We start from the raw sequence: 21,549 nt of genomic DNA on the forward strand, positions 1-21,549 counted from the left end.
AGTTAATAGAACCGATCAGAAAATGGGAGGACTATTGGCAGGGGGAAATATTTTTAATGCCATTTTTGTGTTTACAATACACACGCACAGACTCACTTATTAAAAAGATACCAGCCCTGTTTTTCACACTGAACTGTTGCTCTAAAATGAATCACTCCAGTCAGCTTTCTGTTAGACAGGCTGAATACAGCAAATAGTCTGGACGACTGGTTCAACACAGATTAACTAGTTTATTGATTAGGTGTACAAAAACATTTCCAGTCAATAGTAGGAAGTATATGAATGAATTGCTTTGCTGTAGCAAAGGACTTCGGAAATTTAGATTTATACCTTAACTTGACTTGTTTTGGAGACAGCACTATGTAGAATTACCTAATCTCCATCTGCTTAAATCAAATGCAGAAGTATAAAAATATCAGCATACCAGACTTGCAAATATTCTTTGTTTTGTTTCCATCTGCCATTCTTAAGAGAGGAAAAAGCACCAGCACAGACTACTAGGAGTTAAAGGTCTGATACAGGAGAATAGAATTCCCAGGAATTTCACTAGGCTAAAGATCAGGAAAAAAATCTATTTAGGATCTGCCATAAATGGTCATGGATTATTTTGGCTAATTCCTTAGTGTAGAAAAGTTCCATTCTGCCAAGCATATAAAATAAAACAGCAGAATATATGAACAACTAGGAGAATAAAAACCGGCAAGAGCACCTTTTAAAATCATCAAGAAACACTGGGAGCCAGTTTTACTGCACAGTGATTCAGCAGTTATTCAGAGGTGAGGTTTAACTTGACTTCTTCATACTGGTAATACAAAATGGGTATAAAGATTAATTTTTAAGAAAATATATGGAGCAGCATTTTCTTTGTCTACCCTCTGAGACTGTTGAAAGTCTTGTGTGGACAGAGCACATTGCTATTTTTTCTGTTTTATTAACTTTGCCCTCACTGTTACCTAACATATCAAAACCCAGCGCTCACGTATTTTGCTGAAAGCCCAGGAGTGTTTCACATTCATAAATGAAAGCACCTAATGCTATTTAAGATATCCTAGAGTGTCGAGGACTTCTACAGTAGGAGGCCGCTGTGCCGTGGGGCCTACCCTGAACTGTGCATGGCAACGCAGCGCCAAACATGGCAGTTCAGAGTACGTAAAATAGCCCCTTTGGGCAGGTGACCCCCTCTTTGTGTATATGAATAGCTGAGGGTGAACATTGATTAGGAAACTAAGAAGTAGAAACTATGTTGCATTTATTTCTCTTCTGCTTAATTTTAATTATTATGGCATCATGGTAGAACAGGTAGGAGGTATTTTTCTTCCTTTGGCTGCAGCCTTTCATTATTTCATGTCCTTATCATTTTTAAAAAATAACCATTTTGAGAACGATCCCTGATTTTAACTTCTGTGAGTTGCTATCGCCATAATAGTATTAAAAAAAAAAAAAAGGAAGTTGAGCCAAATTTTGATCTCAGGTAGACTGGCATTAATCTGAATTAAAATCAGTAAAATTGATGTGAGGAACAGAGCATTGGAGTAATAGTATTGTTTGCTTTCTAAAAGTATCTTGCGGTCCTCCTCAATGAACAGTGATTAAAAGGTAGATTACACTTGCATATTAATAAGTTTTTCTTTCACCTTTTTTTATAAAAAAGCTTCATTTCACTCATAATATCTTTAGTCAGAACCTTCTTAAAACTACATTTTGTTGTAGTTTGTATCCTGAAAACAGTCAGTTGCATCTCTCTCTCGAGGTACAGAGGAAGGGAGGAAGATAGCAGAAATCAATCTTTTTGGTATGTCCCTCTTTTTTTGACCAGAAGTGCATGGCGGGTGAGGTTTTTACGATGTGCATATATTAGATTACATATATAAACCTAATTATAGTCTTCACAAATTAGGATGAGACTGCCTCCAACTGACTTTTCTGCATATCTCAAGAGACCTCTTTCCCTAGTTTTTGTGGTTTCCAGATGATTTCCTCTGATAGCTGCCTTGGCACAATTCCCATTTTCTTCATTCTATAGAAAAGCTCCTTATGCAATATTATATGGGTGCATAAAGAATCTGTTTTCTATTATTAGTTTACATGATCTTAAATTCATTTAAAGCAGACGACTCATTAAAGTAAATGAGCAAAATAACAAATAAGTCTGTGTTTCCGTTACTTTTCTTTTAGAAGTCTACTTCCAGGAAGATTGGCTTAAAATTGAAGCGTATGAAATTGAATCAAAATTGAAGCATATGAAAACATGTCCATACTTTGCAAAGGTGGAAAATATCAGCTACTCAGTATTTGCTTTAATAATGGATTTGGTGAAAGAATGAACGTAAATATTGGAAAATTGTTTATCAATAAGCAATTAATTATGGAGTAGAATTATTTGTACTACAGTAACTCCCAAGGGTACAAATTGTGGATTTTGCTGGAAACTACAAACTTATGTAATTTCAGGGAACACAGGAGACAAAGAAACTTAGAGAGCTGTTTATAGTGAACTCATGAATAGAGAAAAGAAATCTCCAGTCTCTGTTTATTGTCCATAATTCTCTTTCCCTTGTTTAATGAATCTTTTTGTATGGCTGTTTCAACTTTCAGGGATGTTTTTGCTGGTCATAAGTGCCTGGTTGGTTTTCAGCCATTTTCTGTATCGTCTGTTTAGTTGTTCATGTTGTATTTTATTGGGCACTGATATCGTCCAATGTAATTTCTGTTTTCTGTTACAACATTAAGGAGGTTTAAAAAACTGGGGGTAAATGAACATTGATGAACATGAAACACATGTAAACGCCAATATTTACAAGCAGTTTCATAATCTCACAATTGTCGTGGTCTTTGCAGACTGTGACTGAAAGCAACTGGATGTAAGCACTTTCTTTTCTTTGAAGAAAACATGATGAAATTTCTTCTGTAATTGTTTATACTGTTGAAGTAACTTAATGTAAAGCATCAGTTAGTTGTGTTTCAGGCTGCTTTAGTTCCATCCAGAAATAGGGGAATATTTTGCCATCTGAACTCAGGATTCAGAACAATGAGGCACAAAAGCCAGCTCATGGGGCCATGTAAGCACAAGCTCTGGATGCCTGAACCTGAGGAGCCAGTTAGGCTTAGGACACATCTTTGACCTTCACTCACTCTCTCTTTTGTTTTCCTCCTGATTGGAGGGAAGGCATGTGTTGCTTAGGCAGTAAATTGATCCAGTGGTATTTGGATAGTGGTGTTGGAATACAATTGGCCAAAAAAGAAGAGAGTATTTTCTCCTGTGGCGCTTAAGAGATGATTTCCTGTGCAATCCTCTGTTTCGAAATAATAATAATAATAAAAAAGACCTGTCTAAATAAGCTCTTTGAAGAGAAACTGACGACATCCCTGTTTCCTGTATCTCATTTTAGAAACAGTAAGTCTTCTATTTTTCTGACCTGGGAAAGACATTGGACATCCACTTTCAAGCTACCCATTATAATTAGTAGCCCTGTCTCCTTCCAAACCATCCTGCTTTGAGTCACAGGCACAGCAGGAGATCAGAGTTTTAATCTCCATTTCCCTCCAGTACTCAGATGATGTAGGAACTGCTAGTGACTCAGTACAGCAAAAACTCTGCCTCTTGTTACATCAAAGCTCCAGGCTTCAGGAAAACAGGAGCTTTACATAAACACCTAGCATTTCAGAATGAAAAAGCTTATCAAAGAATCAATCATCAGGGAGGGCAAAAAATACTGGTGCCCATTACAGCAGGAGCTTCCTGCAGAGACTAAGCTTTTCTCTCATGGAAATCAGGGTTTTTAAGCAATTTCAAAGAGGTAAGGTACGTCTCCCTGCAAGCCCAAGGACTCTGTTCTTCACTGCGGTGAGATGTTTGGAGTCTGTTGTTAAAAAGAAGGAACAAACAGTTTTTCTGTTTCTCTGCCTTCCTTATAGGCATTTTCATAAATAAATATATAAATGCAAACTCCCCAGAATTAGTATAGACTAAGAGCTCTGAGGAGGTTGCTAGGCAGCCGAGGCCAAAGGAATAGAAAGCAGCAATGTCTTTGGAAAACAGAATCAGTGACTTATGGAGTCACCATTTATTCAATTGTCTTCTGTTGTAAAGAAGGGAGCGTAGAATTTATTCCTTTTTAGTAAATGAGCAAGGATTTTAAAAAATCTGAACTAAAAGACCAAATGATCAATACTGTGCCTCATTCTTATAATGGTTTTCAAGCAATGAAATGATATACATAGTTGTTGTTTTAAATGCTTATATATTAATTGATTTAAAAAGGAATTTGATAGGTAGAAGTGCTGGACTATATCTTAAAAACAGTTTAGCGGAGTAATTAATTTTAAAACCTTTATCCAATTTTCATTTATTACCTCCCCATGCATTTAAGACTATACATGAAGGAAGGTCCCAATGCTAGAAGACATACATTGTTTTCAGAAAGTGTCTGTGTTACTTCAGCATTTTGTATCACCATACCCTATATGTGTAAGGAAGTCACTCATTATAGAAGAATAGTAGTAGCACAAAGAACCTTCTTTTACTGCTAAGTATGAAAAATTCAGCAGTGCTTCCAACAGGCAAAGATTTCATATACAAGATTAGGTACTCACGTTATTGACTAATTGCTGTCATTGAAATTTCTGCTTATGTTTTACATGTTCAAGTCTTCCTGAAATTAATTGTGCCTCCAGCAGTTGCATTATACACATGAGTATGTTGAAGGAACAGAACAATCCTACAACTCTCCTCCCTAATTAGCTAGTGTAATGAGAGCCCTTCTATATCCTTTTTAATCTACATTAATTATTTTCTCCTACTGTCTTAAAATTATGGGTTCAGAAGATTTTATTGATGCACCACAGATTTTCAATATTTGTTTTCTTCCACAGGGTGGATGCTCTAGGGGGGTCCAGACAGCTCTGTGGAACAGTCTCCAATGGGCTAGTAGGATGAGAAGGTCCAGGGGTAGTTTGGGAAACGAGGAGAAACATCACCTCCCCAGACGGTAAATCTACAGAAAGGTAATTCATCCTGAGATACTGCTACACAGTTTGTTCTTTGACCTCTGGGGATATTTGTTATGGAGGAAATATGTGGCCTAATATCTTGGATATTATATAGGCTCTGAGTGTTCATACTGAGTCTTCGCAAAAGCTTTCAAGAGCTTCTCAGAGGAGCGGGCTCTGCTGCCTTCCCTGTCGTAGGGAGAGTTTGGAAGATTATATGGGGTGTTTTTTTTTCCCTCCTGGGGTCCTCTTAGAGAACATAAATCATAAGACTGCAGTAACATTTCAAAAACTTAGAATTTATGAAAATACCAGCATATCAGCCTTACAACAATTTAGCATAATGAATTGTTGTTTCACAGAGAGACTTAATGACTTTAATTTTAACTGTAAATAATCTTGCTTGATGGGCCTATTTCAGTCTTGTCTCCCAGGCTAAGCTATTGTGTTTGTGGAAAACTTTTTTCTCATTTGAAGCCATGGCTATTTCTTTTTTTTTTTAGCATTTCAGAAATTCAGGATCTGTAGCCTCTCAGCATAAGTCTAATGTTTTGCCCTTCATGTTAAGTCCCAATCAGTGAGCATTAAGTTTCTCTCTTGTCCCAAAAGCATAGCTGTGTGGTATACTTCTGAGGCTAGTTAACTTTCAATATGTCCATGCCATGTACGTATTTATTGGTCCTCAGCTAAAATTAGGCTTGCTGAACGGTTTTTGTGCAGTCATCCTAAACCAATCATTTCCCTTGATACTTTAGGAAATGTCTGACAAGCTGACTTGCTCCATTTATTAATGTGCCTTAATACATGCAGCGAGTAAAAATACTAACAATGGAAAATTATGCTAGTGGAAAGCGAAATAGAATTTTTGATGTAGCAGTTATCATAAGGATCTATTCCCACATCTCATGAGAAACCCTAAAAGCACAAAGCATCATTAAATTAGAAAGCTTTTTCCTTTGCTCAGGGGTAGAGATGGTTTGGCTGGTTGAGCGATAGGTTAGACTTTGAAAAGGCTCTGGGAAATACCTTGGTTCTTGTTGCTGGTGAGCTCCCTTCAGGTCCCTGGCATCCATTAATTAAAGCCATTCAGAGATTCCGCTGCTGCGATTCACAAATTGTTCCCGTGCTTCCCCGGGCTTGGCAGCGGCAGGAAGACAGGCCCATCTGCAGTCACATCACATCACTGAGCCTTATATTGCTGTGTAACTGCAGCTGTAGCAGAGAGGGGGAGTCTAGCGCCCCTCTCTCTGAAAGGATCAGAAACTGCTTTATTACCTGGGAGAAATTGCAAAAGTATTTCCAAGAGGATATGTAAAAGTGATTGTAGGTGTAGGTCTTGCCTCTTGCATTTATAAGGTAGTCATAATTTTATAATTTATATAAAAAATATAGTCCTACTTTCAAGACTTTTGCTCAAAGTTGTTGGTAATCAATGCAGTCTAGATTCTCAAGAGCTAATTTGGTTTTCTACTGTGTAGAAGAAATGAGTTTCAGAACCTTTTGTTTATGAAATTCCAGTAGTCTTCAAAAAATTGCATCAATTAGTTTTATGTAATTTAGTGTGAGCAAAAGAGAATAATAGCTTGCTTACGATTGGAACTGCTCTAAGATCCAGTGATCTGGCTTCAGTCCCTAGGTCTGTTTCAGATGGGCCTTTTTCTACCTGTAACGGGGGACAGACTGTCATGGCTGTTTTGTAGTGTTCCTTTGTTGCTGCTTTTGTGATATAGTGACCTGTCTGGATGCCAGGCTGTACACTGGGCAAAGAAGTTATAAAATGAAATTAGGTGAAATGATATTATTATCCCTTTAGCTGCAGCATGTATATATATAAAGTTGGAACTTCTCAGCGAGGATACATAAAGAAGATACTGAATGGATTTCTGTTTCAGTCTCTGATTCACCATTTAAAATGTGTTTCATATGGCATGTCATTGGAAATGTTATTTGGGCTGAGGGAAGCAGAAGGAAATAATGTTCTTTTCATATAACTTGAGATCTTCATGATAAAAGAGAATTCGTATTTTCAGCAAGAGGGTTTTTTTGTGTGTGGATTCTGACAGTACTGATCTGATATTTCTACTAAATATGTATTCTTGAATTCTTACCAGATTCTGCTCCTGGTTGGAACCACTTAAACTTCACATTAGTTCAGCATGTGAACCTGCCACAGGCTATTTCTGTGTATTTCTTCGGCCGCTCGATTTACTCTAGGTAGCTGCATTACAGTGTTCTGTTTTTGTGTGATAAATATTTGTTTTTAGACTGTTTTAAGATGAAGAGTCCTGTACTTTATATATGTGGCAGTCACTGTGCTCCTATCAAGGTATTGGTAGTAAATGTATAGATGGTTTTGTTTTTGGTTTTGCTGTTTGTTTTGTTACAGCAAAGGAAGCAGTTGTGTTCCATGATTTATGGAAAAGTTCAAGTCTTTATGAAAGTTTCATTTTCCCTCTTAAAAAGTGGCAGTCAGGGGCATGCAACCTGAGAATGAATTCAGTCCTTAAACTTGATAAAAAAAACTCTATTTGAGGATGAGACATGTGCCAGAGCTTGGAAAGGCATCATAGCAATGAGATATACAAATCAAAATGAAAGCTCTTTTTACCTAATACCCGTCCACATAGCCATGTTTAAAACACAGCTGGTATTTTGAATGGCTCTAAATCCTGACCTGGGTGTGCACTGGCAGTTATGCACGCTGGCAAGTGGTAAGACTAACGTCACAGAACAAGGGTATTTTCCATGCAAACTGTGTGGGCAGTGCCCATTGCTACCACACAAAGGGAATGCTCAACTAAGTAATTTTTTATATTCTGTATGTCTATAAATGAAGACTGCGAAGCTTCTGTTCAGTCTTTTTTTTCTCTTTTCTTTTCGCCAAGAGGCCTCTAGGGATTTATCTTGCAAGAAAGAACCTTTAGATAGAACCAAAGTCAATAACCCTCAAGAGACAAATGGAGACAGGGGAGCTTAGGAGCAGTTCCTTTTAATGTTTCACAAAAGACTAAAGATAGTGACATGACAAGAATAGACCACTGGATCTCTGGAATGATCTGAGAAGTCAAATATAAAGGAGACAAGTTACCAGGCATCCCTAACTTGCATCACTCAATGCCATATCCGTTGTGCTCTCCACTGCTGAGAACACTGTATATCATAAATTCTGAATGTTATGTGGAGAAAGTGCTGTCTCCTTTTTATTTAAACTTCCTGTGAAAATTCCTTTTATTAAAGACTGGAAAAAAACCTGGCTCCATTAGTGTGTCAGTATGCCTGCAATGCAGTTTCTCATTTCTGCCTTTTTCTTCTTCTCCATCAGGTGGTTGTTTTTGTTCAACTCCATGGACTTTTTTTAAACCCATACTCTTTTTTTACATCTTCTCTTTGCATTTATTTCTTCATTTTTATATCATTTTTTATTTCACTTTCCTCTTTCTGATTTCCCACCTCATCCTTCAAGTTCTGTCATCATTGACTTTCAAACTGGTCATCTTAACTTTTAAAATACTGGAGGAAAATGGGTGGGGATATTTATTCTTTGCAAGACTGAACATGCTGGTGCCTTCCTCTGAATGTTCTGGTTCCTGTTGTGTTCTACTCTTCTGTCTTTCACTTAACACTTATTTTAGTGGAAATTTTGCTTTGGCTACAATAGAGTAAACCTGGTGGTAGAGGAGTTGATCTGAATAACTTCTTTTGACAGTTCTGGGGATGATGAAGAATTAGCTGTTGATGTCAGCATGTGGTTGACAGATAACAAAAATAAGTTCCAAGAAGATTATTGGACAGATAAGCTGCAAACCAATTTAAACCTCCTGCGACCAAAGCACATAGGTAAAAGGTACATAAAAGAGTGGGGAAAAAAAATTGCTCTTGACATAGCAGGCAGGTCACTTCTTATTGGTGTATCAATTGCATGTATGTGAGAAGTGAGGTCTCTATGTTCATTTACCAGAGATCAGAAACATAGCAGCAGGTATTAATATCCAGTATCTGGTGTAATATTTAGTATGAAGGTGTTGATATTCTAACAGGAACTGAAGATTATAAAATGAGCAGCCGAGATTGGGCAGTATTAAAAGAGCAAAATGAAAGCAAATTAAATGCATAAGGTGATTGCAGATGGAACACTGCAGGGTGTTTAAATGTATATCAAAGTAGGTAGAGATGGACCTAGTTGTAGGCAGAGACTAGAACTGTGTATGTATATATTTATTTTTGCTTGCACTGGTGTGTTTACATGCACTATATAAAGCCTTTATCTTAAAGTTTTCTAAGTAGATTTTTCCTTTTTATTCTTAAACCCACCTTGTGATGGGGAGCAAGATGGATCACAGTGAAACAGTAGGGCTGGCTGCTAGAGGTAGCAAGTCAAGAGATGATGCATGGGGGTGCTTGCAGAAGAGCTGCACCTTGGCACACAGGTGCTGCCGAGTGCTTCCCACTGGTGTGTAGAGCATTGGAATGGGGACTGTGCCTTCCCAACATGACCCTTGGGGAAGGAATTCCCTCTGGCAGAACAGTCCCATGTTCTTCCCGTTTAGGAGCAGATGGCAAAGAGGCAGCCCTCATCAGCAGGCAATCCTGGATGTGCTGTGCCTCCTTAAGGCAGAAGACTAACATCCAGCAAGATGCTGTTTGTTTCAGTCATGTAGATAGCTGAACTGACTTAAAGTAAAAATTATATTGCATGCAATCCCTACTATTTCCTGCATTTTTGTGCTGCAAGTGAGCGGTATAAATACAGATGATTTTATACAAAAGAAAACATAGATGGACTAAAGCTACATTGTGAAGATATTTTAAATAAATTAAAGCATTGTTTTAAATTGGCCAAATCTATTTTAAATATCGCCAAAGAATTATTTCCAATACTTTTCTTTTTATATGGTGGAAGTCCCTGTGATGGCTAGTGAAAACGGCACAGATCAAAAGGGTGCTCTGCATCATTTAGGTATGTGTTGCAGTGAGGGACACAATATTTTTATTTAAGCGTCTTGATTTGTAGATATGTTGGTTTTTGTTTTACTCTGCTGATTGCAAGAGTATTTGACTGCTTTACAGTTACTAATTCCTTTAGATGCATGAAGTAACAAGAGATGCCCCTCTGAACATAGTGAGCTTCTGATTGATATTTAAAAGTACAGAACGTAATAATGAAAATGGCAGTATGAAAACTAAAGTATTAAATAACCAAGCAGCACAAAAATGCTCAATTTTCCTGAATATTGTACTAAGAAGGGGCTTCTTTAGCAAGACATCGTATTTCAAAGCAGTGTATTTTAAAAGTGAGTAGATCATTGGTTTATCTTTGCAACTCCCTTTGTTTGATTATTATTCCTCTTTTAGAAACAAGAAAGCTAAAGCATTGAGATTAAGAATTTAATTCAAAACCCATAAACGTCCGAAGTGAATTGCTTAAGATCCCATTATAAAAAATAAAACAAACAAAAAAATCTGTGCCAATGCGTGGAATGGACACAGAGCTACCATTTAATGAATGTGACAATTTCCAAAAAAACTAGGTTTTAGGGCCCCTTTCTGGGCACCTTTCTCTAGAAATCAGAGATTTTTTTCCTGCAGAAAGCAGCACTTAGATTCCTTCGGGATATCTGGATTCTTGCCTTAGTAATGCAATACAGTTCCATTAAGCTGCATGAAGGTGTGTATACTTGAATTTATTTTATTCCCTTTAGTTTTGTAAAGCCCATTCAGATTGTGCAGAAACCTCTTGATATTCTTAATTTAATTCTATGCATGTATTTCACTGTTTTATACATTGTTGCAGGGCAAACATAAACTTTAGAAATGTCAGGGACAACCAAAATTAAGGACAGAAGAAGACTAGCTTAGAATACAGAAAAGGAGCTATTTATTGTTTTTTAAGAGTCAAGGTTTATCCAGAAAAATTGAAATGTCTTCAATTCGCAATGAGGTCATGGAGCCCATAGGGGTATCGTTGCTCAAAATCATGCTTACTCCACTGTCATGCCAAGAATGCTACAGCAATCTCTAGTGACCTACAGATGAGGAGGACAAATTCTGTCTCATTATTTATACATTACATTCTGCTCTTGAAGAGGATGCATATTCCCTAGTCATGCCCATGAACTTAGTGAATATAAGAAATTATGCTGAACAGAATAGATACAGCAGTATATATACATAACTCTATGTTGATCCATATACTTCCATATTGAAGTATATTGATTATAATGAGTATTAGAAGAGATGAAAATTGGGAGAACTGTATAAATTAACAATATGTATATTGATTTGGAACTTTTCAACTTTATGATTTTAACCTATGTTTCTCCTATGATCATTTTATTAAGAATATCCATGCAGAATCCATTGACAATTTTACTTAATTTTCTTAGACAAGAAGAAATTTGGCAGAAATTTGTCATCCTTTTCTTTCTTCCCTCTTCAAAATGGATTTATTTAATATGCTATTTCCAGTAAAAAACAAACATGGAATGGCTAATACTATACACAGCTAAGAAAATAATAATACAATGTTATCAGGCGTGTAATTCATGTCTTAGGTTTCCTTCCTGTATAACCAGCATCTGTTAAGATCTTGTGTCATGCTCAAGGATGTCTTAAAATGAAACCACAAAGAAAATTGTCTTTGTAACTGAAAGAACTCACATTTTTATGAGAGTAATGTGTTTAGATGTATGTTTACTTTTTTTTTGCTGCAGTTAGTAGGAATTTTTAACTCTTGTATTCCGCTGTCAGTCAGTGCTCAAAACTCCCATGCATGCAGCAAGAAGCAGGGTATGAAGTTAAGCTCAGCACTGTGTCTCAGAACATGAGGTGCCTTGGTTTCCCCTGTCAGTAGATAGAAGATAGTAGGTGCCACGTGCTCTAGGTGTCCCTGCTTATGCAGGGGGGTTGGACTAGGTGATCTCTGGAGGTCCCTTCCAAGCCCAACCATCCTGTGATTCTGTGGTAAGGAGGAGGGATTTGAAGGGCTAATCCTGTGGATGCCCTGACTTGTACTGCCATTTGCTGATTTTACACTCCTCCTAGTTTCTCTCTAAAAGAAATAGGCATATACTTCTCTTACAATATGCTTACTTCTTCTATTTTAAGTTGGTATTATTTATATAAGTTAAAAGGAGAATTGATTAATCTTCTATTTTTTTTCCTCCCCAGTGCTGAAGAGATGCTCTTGGTCTCCTTTGATGTACTGTTACTCTCCTCCCTCTGTATTTAATCAATGCTTCTGTACTCACTTGGTCTTGCAGTTCTGCCCTTGCAGGCTTCAATAGTCTCATCATTTTGATTTTGCTAAAGACCTCGTGGAAAAGACTGAAAAACATGCTACGTGCAAGCAATTGTGCCAACATCTCATTGATTTCATTTGCATCAAATCATGACTTTTTTTGTTTTTCTTGTTGCTGACTCACCCTGTCCTTCCCTGCCCCAGATATGTACTGTGGTTTCCTGCCACACTCTGTCATTCTGTTTTCCATATCTGTCTTCTAGTTAGCAATTAGTCCACGTCCTTCTGCCCCGAGCTCTACTCTCCCCCCATTCTGAGGCCGTGATTAGATAGATGCTTGTTTTGCTTTAGCTGATTGTGCTTGCCCCCACTGGTGTTTACAAGGGTGCATGGTGGAAACAGGTAGCTATCCAGTACGTTTTTAAAATAAACTGTCTTGAAGGAGAGGCTGGTTATTAACGTGGGGTTTAATAATGTCTTGGTTTTTCGGAAGCCCTTACGGGGAGTGGAAACAAAGAATTATATCAACACAACTGAACGGATGTTCAGGAGATGGAAACAAGTGTTTGGGGACATGGGAAACAGTAATTTCCTGAAAAGGCACTGTTGCCAAGAGAAGTGGCTGCACAACCATGGTCTGTTTGCCTTGTCATCTCTCCCCAGATCTTTTACTTTAATGATTATATTTAGCCAACTTTCTGAAAGTTAAAGGCCCTTTAGGCTCATCTGTTTTTGAGTGATTTCCATCAGTCAGTACTAACTAGTCCCTCCGGGACAAGCGAATGAAAAACAACTGTGATTATTGACTTCTTCATTTGGAAGGAGTTGAACTGTTTCCAGCAATTAAAGGTAATTTTGGAGTTTTCTAGGAAGTGTAAAAATTAGAGTAAGTAATAAAAGTTGTTTTTATGCCCCAGCCCTCCAGGGATTGAGCTGCTGTCCACTGACAGCTCTTTTTCAATCTTTTTATGTCTGGCAAGAGATTTGTGACCCACAGTTAGAGAAAACAGCGCTGATCTAGTGCCCTTCCTGGTTTCACATGCTAGTTTTCTTTAAAGAAAATGTCTCCTGTGGTGATCTCTTACAACCATTCACCTCTCTCTTGGAACCCAATCATTTTCAGGAGGAGTACCACAGGCACTATTTATTTTACTAGGAGATACATGGCAGCAAAATGAAGCAATTCCTTAGCAAGCCAAGTCAGCTAGGCACAGGAACCAGTAAATGGAAATCTGGAATGTAAAACTCAATCCCACAGAGCCTCCCTACATGTTGGGCAAGTGAGAACATAAAGGTGGTACCTTCTTACCTAGTACTTGCTTCTGGTTGATCTTTGCGCCTACTTTATGGACAAAGACATCTGCTTTATAACTCAAGGTCAAGACAGTGTCTCTGTAGGAGGAGGAGCTGGCTTCGCTTTGGCTGCAAGCATTAGGCCATGAGAGACTTTATTATTAGGGGTTGATGAGGAAGATGCAGAAAGTTGGTCTGACTTTCCAGTGTAGAATTTCCTCCCCACTGCTTCTGGATGAATAAGGCTACAGTTTCTCCCTATATTAAGCTTTTTGACTTTTATTGCTTACATTGATAAGCAACAGGAGGAAGTTTTCTTCCCTTCTCTTTTCTTGCTCTAATGTATGGACAGACATATGTTCCATTTTTAAGTATCTACATTTTATCAATGACGTCTCTTACCCCCTTTTTTATGGTCAGTGCTTACTTTTTAATGCTTTGCTAATCTGCCTTCCTGTTTTTCTTCTAAGTTCAATGGCAACATACCAGTAATGACCATAACCTCTGATGCTGTAGTTTTTGTTGTTACCACAGGACTTTGCTGCTCTCGCTGCTTTTTGCCTTTTGTTTTTCTCCTCTGTTGGTGCCATGCTTTTGGCTGTTTAATGATTACTTTGCTATTGAACTCCACAGGGGAACGTATCCCCAAACATTTCTCTAGCCTCATGCTGAGAAATCTGAGAGCTCTTCTCCCTAGATCCTCAGCAGGAGCTTCCTGCTTGCTTTTTATGTTCCAGCTCCTACACACACATACACAGGTTTGACTCCTTTGGTAAAAGCTAACCTAATGAGCTATCACAGAGAGCAGCTAATGGCCATGCAGCCCCTTTCCCTCTATAATGTTTCTTATCTACTTGTGAAGTCTCTCTGTACTATGTGATTAATTTTGGTAACCTCAGAGTTTTAAATTAATCATTAATTATTACATTTGGCTATTTCTCTGAGCATTTAAGATTGGCCTGGCTTTGTACCATTAGTATGTCCCAACCTCAGTTTACTTGAATATACTGCTAAACTGCTACAAGTTACTATTTGGTAAATAACCACCTCCTTCACACATGCAGGTTGGTCTTATTCTGTAGACTGCCCCTGTCCTGCATAATAATTGCTCCATCTCATTAAATACCATCTTGTTTCCTGAGGGATCATGCATTTGGGGAAGAGTAGTTGAGCCCACTGAGGGATACAGACCTAAAATACATGCTTAAATTCTTTCTCAGCATCTCTCCAGAGTTGATTCCAAACTGGCTCCATCTCAAATGTTCTTGCTGTTAGTGCTTTTCACAGTAAATGATTCCCATCAGAAATTCTAAGCTTTTTCCTATGCTACAAGATATCCCTCAATATCAGAGTGTCAGTTTGGCAGGATGAAATACAATGACATGTATTCATCTTGATTTTTTTTTCAAGTCTGTGGTAAAGTAGAATTTTATACTTACATGATATGACTGTGATTTGATATGAGCTGTTAAATGGCTGATTCAGTCATGAAGTGTTTACCTTTACATTTCAAGAGAATATTAGAAGACATTTTTCTTTTATGTTTCTTTTTCCCTGTTTCCTTTTATGTTAGTTTGTTCAGTCAAATAACATGTTCAAATAACATACATATTTGACAAGCAAATTCTGCCATTGCAATCCATATGAGGTGGAAGGAGTGCAGGTACTATGTTGAGGGAGACGGAGGAAAGATTAAACCCTAGACCAAAGCCAATTCCTGCAAGGCAGTGTAGCTTGCACCCATACATCGCAGGTCTGTGGAGGACTGTGCTTGTGCAATTCCATTAAATAGCTAATTTTCATGAGCCTCAGAGCACCCAGAGAAATTTCGTTGGCCAAATCCAGACCTGTAACTTATTGCTGCATTCCCACATTTTTTATGTCTGATTTCTCAGATATGTTGCTGCAAATATATTTAAATAAGATGCTACATTTTGAAGTGAAGGCTGTGGAAAATAATATTACCTTGATCATTTTATTCTCTTTTACCATAGTGGCTTTTACAGTCTGTGCTCATAATGTACCTGGACCTCCATTTAATTGATATGTTAATCAGTAATGTTGCTTTATTCATGACACATGCAAAGAGACGGTCCTGAGGGGGCTGCAGCCTCTGCGACAAAGGATGAGGATATAAAAGGTAATATCAAATCCTGGTTACATTTTTTTCCTGGAGGTAAAAGACAGAGCCTGAGATGTTTACTGGATTTGGTGTCAGTGGCTTAGAGGTAGACTGCTTAAATGTATGTCTTTAGAGAGCGTATAGTTCTGTACAGGAGCTACGAAGATGGTGGTTAGAAGTCCATGGACCGTACTTTAGAGCAGCGAGCGATCAGGCGACTGAAGGTGAGTATCCAGAACTGAATACAGAGCAAAGACTTCAAGCACAGGAGAGCAAGATAAGCATCTGGACTGCTTCTTAAAGAGCTGTGTGATAATCTGGGATTAGATTTGGGGAATTTTAAAATTCTCACTGCTTGCTTAAGCGATACATGCAGTATGAGAGATGCAATTACATTGATGCAAGCACAGCTACAGCCAAAACATATGCTGTAGATGAGTATCTAAAACCACAGGCGCATACAGGTGCGTAACAAGTTGTGAAAATTGGAACCATATCGCTTCTTGCTTGATATTCACGGAACAATGTTAAAAGGAAACAGAACTAATCCTAATGAAACATGGCCTCTCCATTGTGCCAAACTACTGTCAAGTGAATCTGACTGGCTGCTGCACTGGTGACATTTCCTAATCCAATTTAATGGATTCCAGCGTTTGCCCAGGCAGCCGCTGAAACCTCCCATTGATTGTTAGCTATGTCATCTTTTCATCTGCTTGTTTTTCATTTCAGTTATCATCTCCTCCTCATTTGGCCTCTTCTGGACATCTAGCAAATGTCTACAATCAAAGTAATCCTAATATTGCCTATAATTTCCTATGATGATTCTATGCCACCTCCAGTTTACATTAGGTTCTTGTCTCAGTTAACTAAATCTGACTGCACAGAAAAAAAAATTAGTTATTTTCTCTCCATATTTTCCAGGCTGTATGTACTCATTGCCCCTCACTGAGTTTTGATTCTTTACAGCATGACTGTGATGGTCAAAATCCAATGTCATGCACAACCTGTACTACTTTTCCCTCCACTGTCTTTCATGATAGAAAGCTCTCCCCCTAGCTGCCAAGAGAACCAAGACACTTGAGCTTTTCTCCTCCCTCTGGTACTCTGTGACAAGCTGTCCATTGCCTAAGTTTAAGAATCTTTAAAATGAATACCATAATACTTAATTCACTGGATTGCTTGGATCTAATTAATGAATTCTGTGACAAGTCTTTTGAAGTGCCCTTTGGAAGGTGCTTTATAAATACATGATAGTCATCATAATAAATTCCTTTAATTCCTGGATATCAGCCCAATATCCTGAGGGGTTAGTTTGTTTATCTATTTGTTTGTTTAATTTCCCCACACAGGGTGCTTAATTTTAATAGATAATACCTATCTATCAATGAAATGTTGTTTCACGTTTTAGTTCTCTAAATAATGATTGCTTATTGTACATACATGTAGCAAAGAGAATTTTAAAGATTCATTATTCGTGTTTCATGTGAACCACTAGAGTCTTTAATTATAAAATAAACCTCTTGATTATTTTCCTATCAACCTTGTCTGCAGTTTAGAAACATTCAGTGCAAATAACAATATCATAAATTAGGCTTTAAGGTAAACAATTACAGATGTTTAATAGAGATTGAGACACGCATTTGGAAAGCACCTTATGATTTTGCTTTCATTATTGTTGGAGTGCTTAATTTTAGGAATTCAAAAAGCATCTCAGCCAGCCTTGCAGCCTATATGTCATTTTTGCCTTCTCATCGTTGTGAATTCACTAGTGAGTTCATGGGGCAGAGAATGCTGTGGCATGTAGCTAGATTGCTTATTAAGACTTTTTGGTGCCTTCAAGTATTTCAAAGAGAGTAACAAAATCACAATTTACTCTTTGATCATAGGTTCATTTTTGAACCTATGAACCTTGTGAACTTATGAACTTTTGAACCTTATGAAATTGAGGCAGGAAATATTGAAGAATTCTTGAATCCAAGTATAACTGGAGTTTTTAGACCATTGAGATCGGAATTTCAAAAAGCTTTTGAAGGCATAATTCCTGTTGTGATGAATATTATGGTTTGCTTAAAGCGTGAGGCATAATTAGTTCATCGGTTTGCTGCCTTTACTAAAATCTCCCACAGTTTTGCATGCAACAGGAGTCAAGCTTCACAGAGTAGGTAATCTTCATGTGTAAGTAAAAGTATGGCTGTATTCAGCACTTGTAAGACCAGGACTCAAGACTGGCATCCTCCTCGCATCTAATAGCAGATAGCTTGATTTTATTTATAGCTTATTTATACATTTAGATTGCCTTAATTTCAAATTATTCCATTAGCAAAATCATGAGAATGAAGAAGTAAAGACAATTTAACAGCTAAAGTGGCTTTTCAGAAAATGGCAGAAGTTGTTGGCATCATTCACAATTTGCCTGGCACCATTATATTTAATGTAAGATGACTAACTTCATCAAGGCTGAAATATTAGCTGGTAGGAGTGACAGTCAACTAGATCTGTTGTTCTCTACCCAACTGTTGCTTAAGCGTTTTTTTTTTTTTTCAGGCAAAAAAGGATTACTCGAGAATTAAAGAACATTTGTTTTGCTGTACAAATATAGACAATTCCAATTGATTTGAGTTCATGAAATTAACAGAATAGAAGAACCAGAAGGTTTATAAAATGTCTGAGAGCAATATTCAAATTATTTGAGTATAGGGAATAAAATGAGGAAAATATTAATAGATTGTCTGGGAATAACACTTGTAATACTGTAATAAGAATTGCTCTGAACATCTTTCTTGCCTCTTTACAAATATTGGAAACACAGCATTTGCTAACTTTAATTAAATCATCACTGCTCCATTGAGTGTTAATGTTTTTAACCCTGTTGCAATGGAAAGTAGTGAAGTAGGACATTTTATACAGAGACATCTAGATCTTTTATAGAATTAGAAGCTGTTTCATAATTTTCTACAAAAGAATACCTAATACTGAACATAGAAAAAAAAATGCAGTCTTTCTTTTTTCCTTTATATTTGATTCTATGATACCTGAGAGATGTAAATATTTGCTCATGTAATTGTATTAATCACTAGGATATATTTATATCCTCATCAAAATAATTATACAATAAAGACATTAGGTCTATAATTTAAGAAACATTTTATGAAATATGAGAATAAATATTCAAATCTAGTGTAATGCAGATTTATAGTAAGAATATAATTATCATTGACATGTGGTTCATAGGTGTTCGGCATGCTATTATCATCTTTGTTGTTGAATGAATACATAAATGATATTGCAGTTTCATTGAAAAGCTCAGTTTTTAATGTTTTTCTCAAATTTTCCTATAATTTGGGATGAAAACAATGCAATAATAAATAAGAAATTTATCTTATTGTATTCATAGCTGCCCCGGGTCTGATTTTTTGTAAAGGCTGATATATCAATGACTGTAACAGAAGCCTGTTACTGGGCCTCATTATGGGCAAGCTTTTCTGAAAATGCTGGCCCTAGTTAATTCTGTAGAAGTCCATAAGGATCTAGATACATTAGATTTATTGCAGCCCGAACCTTGATCTCTTATATATATATTCATATATATATATACACATATGTAGGTATATACACACACACACACATATATATACACACATATATATGTATATACACACACACATATATGTATATACAGAGTTTTTTTTTTCTAATAGCTCTACCTTAAGCACAATTTCTGAATAAAGTTTTTACTTTTTTTCTTGACGGAAAAAATAATGTTTGGGAGATAATAGATATTTTAAAAATAGAGAGCATGAGGAAAAGGCAGGCAAGTGATAGTTTAATTCCTGTGTCTTTTTGCTCTGTTTTTATTATTCACTGTAGTTAAATATTAATAGAGTCAGTGCCACTTAAGCAAAGTCATTTGTATCATCTCAGTAGCCTGCATGGAATTAAGGAAGAATGAACCTCAGCTCTTTAAGTGAGCAGCTGATAACAATGCAGCGCGACACAGAAATGATTGAATTTGCCAGCAGTGTTTGTGCAGTGGTTGCTAATTTACAAGGGCTTTTTCAAGCGATTCAGTGGCTGGGGATCCTTGGGGGCACTTCACTTGGGCACTGAAACTGAATCAACGTTTAAATGGTTTTACTTTTAGAGTTGTTTAGAAAAAAAAAAACACCCTAAGTAAATAGATGTTTTCATAATTAATACAGTAGCTGCAAATTATGCAAGGATCATTTGCTTTTTGAAAGGAGAGAAAACAGCATTCTCATTTGGCTGGGCATCTTGCACTGTGCTTGTTGGAACTGTGAGAAATGTAAAATGCAGATTGCAGGATAAAGACAAGAACAATTAGTCAGTGATCTGGGTGAACCTACTCCCTTTTCTTGAGCAGAAAATGTGTCTGTTGTGGAGGAAATAAAGTGAGATGGAAGTCAGATCTGAATTATTCTCCCTCTCTGCCACTGGAGCACACTGTAGTCTGTGCCAACGCATCCCACTTTTCCCTGCTTTGGTTTCCCTTTGCCTAGGAACAGGAAAGGCGATGGCGCCTTTCAAAAGAGTGTCCAAGTATTTAATTTTCAAGACACAATATGTTACTTGCAATACTTCCAACCTATAGAAAACACCTATTAATAGATTTTTCCTTCATAGTGTCCTAATTATATAATGAAATATGACTGTTAATGTGCCAACATTTCAGAACAAGAGAAGGAAAAAAAGGCTTTGCTCCTGTATGGGTGCTTTCTTTGTGGAGAGGTAGGCTGTCAAGCGTTTGTCATGTTGGTACAATACCTGTGCTCACTTGGTTGCTGTAAAATCTAAAAGGCCTGAATTTGGGGACTGGAAGTAAGTTTCCTGCAGTGATGGGGAGCCGGTAGTCTGGCAAAGGCATGGAGTAAGAGCAGGAAACACGTCTTCTCTTCCTTCCTTATATGTTTCCTGCATGTTTTTGAAAGGTTAGCCGAAGTCAAATCAAAACCCCATTTGTAATTTTTATGAGCAATGACTTTTTTTTTTTTTTTTTTGGTAAACCATTGGCTTCAATAGAACTGCTCAGGCTTCACCATAGCTAATTGTTCATTCTTCTGTCTACAACTCTGCTTTCTTTCTCTATATGTCTAATTTGTAGATAGCACATTTACAGAGGATTCAAGGATTTTAATGACTTCACACTCATAAGACTTGAGGACAAGATAAAAAGAGCAGTGCTAAAAACCTCTAGGCCAGGGGAAACCCCAGGCTGGGAACACTGTCATCTTAACAAAGGAGAAACATACTGTTCTTTCAGGGTTTTCTTAGTGAGTTCTTGAAGAGGTCTAGGAATGAACAAAGGAGGCCATTGCCTAAAGCAGCAGACCCCTGAGAACAGAACAGCAGCAGTGTTTCCTCAGACTTATTTGTATATGGCAAAATGCTAGACAGTGAAGTCATTCCTCCCATCAGGAGAGTGCTCTGAGTTCTGTGGGATGAAGACAACTATTCTTAAGTTGCTTTTACTTATTTTGTATCTATTTATCCATTAATGCTCTTTTATCTTATAATTCCTAACTCCTCCCCAGTAGTGCAGCAAAAATAAATTTTATTTACTTCTGTGCATTTTTTAGGTGGATCTGAGTAAAGCTCCCATCAGTCTTAATACTTCAGAGCTTTCTAGATTTACCAAAGATCTTTACCCGAATCTGTGTCCTCAGCTCCCTCCAGGTAGTAGACTCTGAGTAGCTTCTGAAACTGTTAAAAATGATAAACTTTGGAACGAAATTTTCAGTCTCTGAACTAATGCTTTTTTTTTGCTTCTTCTTGCTTTATTATTTTTGTTTGTTTGCTTTTTTCCCCTGGGTGTTTATTAAAACAGAGTAAAGAAAAGAGGGAAAGTATATTTATTTGTTATGTGTACATGCTAGTATAGGTGTCATTTTTA

The 21,549-nt window shown here is 37.2% G+C and overlaps 1 protein-coding gene across 5 annotated transcripts in view; it reads left to right on the forward strand.

The window, feature by feature from the left end:
• LRRC4C (leucine rich repeat containing 4C) overlaps positions 1–21,549 on the forward strand; it is a 204,695-nt gene that overhangs the window by 146,398 nt on the left and 36,748 nt on the right. For 3 of the 5 annotated variants that reach the window (XM_088525717.1, XM_088525719.1, XM_088525718.1), the window contains one exon: positions 4,873–5,004. The exons of the other annotated variants lie outside the window; for them this stretch is intronic. The gene's annotated coding sequence lies outside the window, so the exon portion shown is untranslated. The remainder of the gene's footprint in view (positions 1–4,872; positions 5,005–21,549) is intronic. 5 annotated transcript variants of the gene reach the window in all.

The sequence above is a fragment of the Tinamus guttatus genome, unplaced genomic scaffold (genome assembly GCF_059628265.1).
Source record: "Tinamus guttatus ecotype Peru unplaced genomic scaffold, ASM5962826v1 Tinamus_guttatus_pri_ptg000240l, whole genome shotgun sequence".
Classification (NCBI taxonomy): domain Eukaryota; kingdom Metazoa; phylum Chordata; class Aves; order Tinamiformes; family Tinamidae; genus Tinamus; species Tinamus guttatus.